The sequence below is a fragment of the Eleutherodactylus coqui genome, chromosome 3 (assembly GCF_035609145.1).
Source record: "Eleutherodactylus coqui strain aEleCoq1 chromosome 3, aEleCoq1.hap1, whole genome shotgun sequence".
NCBI lineage: Eukaryota > Metazoa > Chordata > Amphibia > Anura > Eleutherodactylidae > Eleutherodactylus > Eleutherodactylus coqui.
In genome coordinates this window covers 205,955,641-205,962,070 of record NC_089839.1, presented here as the reverse complement: position 1 = coordinate 205,962,070, position 6,430 = coordinate 205,955,641, and positions in this window count along the sequence as shown.

The following is a 6,430-nucleotide window of genomic DNA, read 5'->3' as shown; positions in this document are numbered from 1 at the left end:
AGCCTGTCACTTTTACTATAATCTGCACTAGTAATTGGCATAGATTATACAAGAAACTACTTCAGATCCTAGCTGGGGTACGTTTTTCATCTGGCACTGGTAGATGGGCACATTTTTCTTAGACAGATTAAGTAAATATGCCCCAAGGGCCGGCTGCATACGACCCGGTCGGATTCCGGATGCGGGATCCCGCACCGGAATCCGACCCTGTGCCCGGCCAGTGACCCCACGAACCTGTCGCTTCTTTTCTTCTTCAGTACTGTGGATGGTCCGGACAGCTCGCCGATAACTCGGGTCCCGCGACCTTTCGCATTATTAATTGCGGAAGCGCCGCAGGTCAGACAGCTTCCACTGACCTCAGTGTAAGCCATCCGTGAGGAGCCCGCACAAAAATAGAATATGCTGCGATTTTTCCTTCGCGAGCAGAAAATTGCAATTGATTTCCGCTCGTGTGCTGGAAAAGGCACTTTTCCATAGCATGTTATGGACGGTATTTGCTGCGGAACCCAGAGGCGGATGCCTGCTCCGGATTCCACAATTTAAATCCGGCAGTGAGAAGCCGGACAACGTCTATTAGAAAGATGTGGAACTTTTCCAAAAGTCCAGACCTGCTGAGCTTCTCCTTAAATATGGCTGCAGTTGCCCTTGATGACTCTTGATAATCTGCTCCTCCCATACACAGGTCCATTTTAAGGGACACTAAGGTCACTTTCACACCCACCCAATTTTGCCAAGACCCACCTTTTCACACCAGAAAAGGTCATTGGCGATACTCCAGGAGAAGAACATTAGACATGATGTGAGATATCAATATGGTACACTAGATTGCGCCATTTTGGCATCAAACAGTGGATGATGTAGTTGTTCTGCCGCCCTCGTTGTGTGTACACACTTCTATAAATATGACTGGTGTCTATATGTTGAACCTCCTGCCCCCGACACACCCGTGTCATACACTCATGCAGTCACATAGCTGCACACCTCCGCCTGCTGCACACCCATCAAGTCTGTGCTGCCATTGGTTCCCTATTCTATGGCCCTGACCTGATGCCGGACTTAGATGTCACGTCTCCGGCTTGGATGCAGCACGAGCTCCCTTATAGGAGCTGATATACCATTACTCATTATAACTAGTAACTAATGAATTCTGCTCAAATGTTATCAGCGTCTGAGGAAGGGTCTGTGCATAAAGAGGCTGATATCAGTCACATATATGATTTCTCGGGAGGTTATATCGGTACTGAAACGTTATAAGAGGAGTAGCTGATATCAGTCGCATATGATGTAAATTTCTCTGAAGGTTATATCAGTACCGGAGCATTGTAAGAAAAGCAACTGATATAAATCCCAGAGACATTTACATCATATGTGACTGATATCAGTAGTAGAGCGTTATAAAAGGAGTGGCTGATATCAATCACATATAATGTAAAAGTTCCCGGAGATTATGTCATTACTGGAGCGTTATAAGAGGAGCTGCTGAGATCAGTAACATATATGATGTAAGGTCTCTAGAGGTTATATCAATACTGGAGCATTATAAGAGGAGAGGCTGATATCAGTCACATATATGATGTCTCTCGAGGTTATTTCAGTACTGGAGTACTATAAGAGGAGAGGCTGATATCCGTCATATATGATATAAATGTCTCTGGAGGTTATATCAGTACTGGAGCATTATAAGAGCAGCTGCTGATATCAGACACATATATGACGTCTCTCGAGGTCATTTCAGTACTGGAGTATTATAAGAGGAGAGGCTGATATCAGTCACATATGATGTAAACGTCTCTTGAGGTTATATCAGTACTAGAGTGTTGTAAGAGGAGTGGCTGATATCCGTCATATATGATGTAAATGTCACTGTAGGTTATATCAGTTCTGGAGAGTTATAAGAAGAGGAGCTGATATCAGTTACGTATGATGTAAATGTTTCAACTATCATGTGTCATTAATAATATAGGGGCAGTTTCAGTTATGACATGATGGGGATTTACTGAGCTGACATAAAATGGAGCAGATATGACATGATGAAGGTATACTGAGTCCAGATAAAGGGACAGATATGACGTAATGAGGATATATGATGGGAGCATAATGAGCTAAGATTAAAATGGGGCAGATATGACATTATAGGGGTATACTGAGCTCAGATAAATTGGGGCAGATATGACATAATGAGAGTATCCTGAGCTCAGATAAATTGAGCTGGTATGACATGATGGGGTTATACAAAGCTCAGATGAAATAGGAAAGGCAAACAGATCTGAGGTTTGATGTGTTGACTCCTGAGCTCTTGGCTATTGTGCCTCATAGCCATGGTTATTATGTAATCTCTGTCTCAGGTATTGTGGCGCTCAGTGGAATACTCAGAACTCACCCCAGATCCACAATATCGACCCAGTGACTGCATAATATGAGCCCTACTGCCATCTAGTGGAAACATAAAGTAATGCTGGGGAAATTACCTACACTCCATCTCCTCTAACAGGTGCAGCTGAGTTACTTGCTTTATTCCCAGGCAGGGGTGGACATACTGTAGGTGCAACCTGTGCAGTCGGGGGGGCCTTTGTCCTCATAGAAGTAGCTTCATATTGTCTTTTATATCGCAAGTAAAAGGTTGAGCTATTAATGGATTTCATGTATCAAAATTACTAGGAATTGTTAGAAAAACATGGGGGGTGTATTATGCTGAGCTGTACAGTTGAAAAAAATGTAAGTGAACCCTTTGGAATTCCCTGGATTTCTGCATTGATTACTAATAAAAGTGAGCCTCTGTGTTGATGACTTGCTGAATAGCAAAAGGTGTTTCAATTAAGGAGATAAGGTTGGCAGTGCAAGTCTTACAGGTGCTTTGCCCATTAAATAAAGGCACACAAAGTTTGGTTTCTAACAAATCTATTCTTGTCAGGAAAGATTGCTTGGTGTGAACCATGCCTCGATGTAAGCAACTTTCTGAGGACCCCAGGTGACGTGTTCTAGAGACACATAAAGCTGGAAAAGGCTACAGAAACTAAAGACCTGGATGTACATCAATGCACAGTTATTATCTACAGATTGAGAACATTTAGGACTGTTCTACTCTCCCTAGTAGCATCCTGTCATTTCACTCCAAGAGCACAACATCCAACCGTGGAAGAGATGAGAAGGAACCCAAGAGGAACATTGAAAGAACTACAAAAGACTCTACAGACTGCAGAAACCTCTGTTCATGTGTACTCTATTATAATATTAATAATAATCTTTATTTGTATAACGCCAACTTATTCCGCAGCGCTTGATTAGAGAAACAGTGACTAATAATGATATTCATGGAAGGACACCATGAAGGAGGCCACTGCTATCCAAAAATAACATGGCAGCCTGTTTCAAGTTTCCCCGAGACCATCTGGATGTTTCATAATTCTTCTGAGAAAAGGCTCTATGGACAGTTGAGACCAAAGTGGAAGTTTTTAGCACAATGCATAACATAGGAGAAGAAGAACTCTGAACATCAACACAAAAATGTTATCCAACTGTGGAGCCTAGTGAAGGGGACATCATTGTTTGGGGATAGTGTAGAGAGAATATCATGGTTTGTGGCTTTGATGGGGGGAGAATCATAGCTTGGGGCTATGGTGAAAGGGGGCATTATAATTTGGAGCTATGGTGGAGGGGACGTCGTATCTTATGCTTATGGTGAAGTCACCATCATTGTTTGTGGCTATGGTGGAGGGGTCTTCATAATTTAGGGTTATGGTGGAGGGGGCATCATGGTTTGCAGTTATGGTGGAGGGGGCATCATGGTTTGGAGCTATGTTTGAGGGGGCATCATGGTTTGGACATATGATGGAGGATACATCATGCTTTAGGACTATGGTGGAGAGGGATCATGAATTGGTGTTGCTTTGTTCATTAGAGCCTGGATGCTTTGCGATGATTGAGAATATAATGAATTTTAAGGTGGATCCAAAGACCTGACAGAAGGTTGTAAGTTTGGCTATCCAGAACCTCAAGTTGCAGAAATGTTGGGTGATGCAATAAGACAATGACCCTAAGCACACATGTCATTAACTAAAGAGTGGTGAAATAGAAGAAAATTTGTTTTCAGGAATGGCCAAGTCTGAGTCCGGATGTAAACCTTATGGAGATGCTGTGGCATGACCTGAAGAGGGCTGTGTGCACAAGGCATCCTAGAAATCTTGATGAAATGAAAAACATTTGCAGAGAGGAATGGTCTAACATTTTCCCCCAACTTTGTGTAAATATTATTTGCAGCTACATGAAACATTTGGTGGAGGTGATTGCTGCTAAAGGAGGTGCAGTGGCCCAGAGTAAATGGGGCCCCTCCATCATGTTAAATGTTTGTCTTGTGCAATGGTATTATCAGTATCTTCTATGTTGTATGCAATTGATGTGTATTGCACCTCTGCAGTACTGAATGGGTTAATGTCTGGGTTATGTCTGAGAAATGTATCATGTTGTAATTCATGTGATCATGCTATGGTTATGTGTTTACAAGGTGAATGCAAGTCAGTCAGGAGCTGGCAAGGGAGTGAGACACACAGACATTATCTGGTCTGTGTGGTCCGGTATGGAAGAGGCTGAGAGATATTCCCCAGCTGGTCCTGGGCCTATACTACCCAGGATGTGCCGGGGACGCTATTTGCACTGAGAGTGAGAGAGAAGGACAAAAGAGAAGTGAGTGATGGCCGGTAGATAGTTGGAGAGAGAGAGTAGCCAGAAGCAGGAACGTACAGATAACTTAGACTGGCGATTGTCTGGATTACCCAAGAAGCCTCCCTTTCTCACCACCCTTCAAATGTTATATTTGAGCCAATTTGCTGTTGCAAGATGGATTGTGCTAAAGTTGAAGTTAACGGACATTACCGACCATTCCTTGTTTGTCCAGAATGTTTTCCCTGTGTGTGGACTATTTTATTCAAGATGTTGGAGTTCACCGCAGAGGATGGAGCAGTGGCGTCACGCGTGACAAGAAGACTACACGTAACCTCCGGTTACGTCCGCTGTGATCTCCCCCTTTCAGTAACGTGGTCGAGTCCCAAGCTACCCTTAGTGGGAAGAGATGGTAGAGCCCTGTGACAAGGCCTTTATCTATCCCCTCGGCTATGGGCCCGCTCCTCGGATGCTGGAGAGGTTCTATAGGTTATTACGTTCCAGAGTTCATTTAGTTTTTTCCTTGCACTGTGGATGATGAACAGTACGAATGTTTGTGTGTTATTAGTTACATTGTGTTTGTTTACAACTGTGATTTAGATACAATCAGACTCTATTTTATTAGTAATCAATGCTGGTTTCTTGCAATTGCATATGTAGTTTTTGCCCTGGAGGTAACTGCCCTCTATAGCCTCATGTCCATGGGAAAAATATGGCCCGCACGGATTTCTGCTGCAGATTTCCGCAGCGGATGCACTTTAAATTGTCTTAAATTTGTCTCCATTGAGATAGAGGAGAATTAAGCCCACCCGTGTGTGATCCGCATTAAAATAGCGCATGCCACATTTTTTTTCCCACGTGTGTAATCCGCAAATCACTTATTTTAATTATTATTAATTAACCGCGGATGGTCAGTGCTTTCCTATGTGATGCAGATATGTGGATTTCACGCGTGGGAGAACCCCGCGGATTTGATAAATATAATTTCCCCGTGGACATAAGGCCTCAGTCTGTCTTCATCAATCACTGTATACCTCCCACCCTAAAGATATATGAGTATGGTGCATGTTCTCCATGAAGCAGCTCTATCAGGTGTTTTCCTTTAGTAAAAGGTTTTGATGGTCCCGATAAGAAGACACGTAGCGGTTGACATCATTCCGCCTAACATTGGCATTTAATGTATGTGAAGCCTGGTATCGAACAGCTACAGACTAACTGTACAATGGGCTGTGGACCCTCAATGTGGGAGGAGGGGCAAGTGATTATACTTTATAAAAATACATACATTGAGGAACAACAAGGGGTTAACAGTCTACAGGTGTGGCGGGTCCACTCAATGGTTTACAGCACATTGATGAAAGGGAATAGCGCGGAGCCGCCTTGTGATGAGGCTCCAGACGATAGGGCCCCTGTGGTATAGCAACCAGCACTGACCGTTGCACAGTGTTAAAGGGCCACATCTGGAGGTGTTTTCCAGGCTGCTAAAAAAAAGTGCATTATAAACAGACTGGCAGCTCCCGCTCGGAGATGTCCCTTTAAGCCTTGGATCAGTGAGGTCACCAGTGTCTCCAGAAATAATGATCTCTGTACACAGGGGGGCGCTTCGTGTCCTGAGGTCTTCTCTGCAGTTGTTGCGATCTTCTGCTAAGACATTGATGGAAGAGAAGTGTGCGCAGAGCGTCTCCGGATGGAGCCCCGCGTCTGGACATCTGGTAACAGCGATATGTTTACTTATAGAAGTCCTAAGTGTCCTTTACTGCGAAGGATTAGAAGC